This window comes from Cornus florida, unplaced genomic scaffold, assembly GCF_030987335.1.
Source record: "Cornus florida cultivar Cherokee Brave unplaced genomic scaffold, ASM3098733v1 CherokeeBrave_3.0.0_Hap2_Chr03, whole genome shotgun sequence".
In the NCBI taxonomy this organism is placed as follows: Eukaryota; Viridiplantae; Streptophyta; class Magnoliopsida; order Cornales; family Cornaceae; genus Cornus; species Cornus florida.
In genome coordinates, this window is record NW_026775573.1 from 73,916,828 (window position 1) to 73,917,580 (window position 753).

Sequence of the window (753 nt, forward strand, 5' to 3'; positions counted from 1 at the left end):
GCTAGAACACTAATCACAACAATATATATAAAAATCCCCAAAAATAGAAATACAAGGGTTTAGATTACACAAGACTTAGGGCTCATCCAAGCCCTAAGTGTAGATCTAGTCAATCATGGAGAAGGTGGATGTAGTCATGGAATCAAGCTCCAAACATGGCTCCATCTTCTTCTTCCTCTTCTTCTTCTTCTTCTTTAAAGCTCTAGAGATGGAGAGATAGTGGATTTAGAGATGTGTTCTTGAGATGTGCCTCCACTTCTCTCTTTTCTTCTAACCCTAATCTCTAACTTTTTTAGAAAGAGAAATAAAAATTACAATCTAGAAAATAAAATGATAAAAGCTTAAAGAAAATCCTCTTTTACAAATGGGTTGCTTCCCTTTATAAAGAAGGTCCTTTTCTTAGTCACTAAGTCTAGAATATATGCCCAAAAATATCTAATCCCGCAACTTTTTGGTAGGTGAACTTTTGGGCGCGCACGGAAAAAGTGACAGCTTGCTGCCAGTATGTCCAGTTCGATCGATCCAACTTATTTTCGATCGATCCAACTTTTTCGATCGATCCAACTTATTTTTCGATCGATCCAACTTTTCCGATCGATCCAACTAAAAGTTCGATCGATCCAACTTTTTCTGCGATCCATCCAACTTTTTAGCTTTTCAATATCAGCTTCTTTTTGCTCCAAATCAGCCTATTTTTGCTCCGGATCATCGCTAAGACTTAGTTTGACTCCAAAAAGGCCTTAAGAACTCATT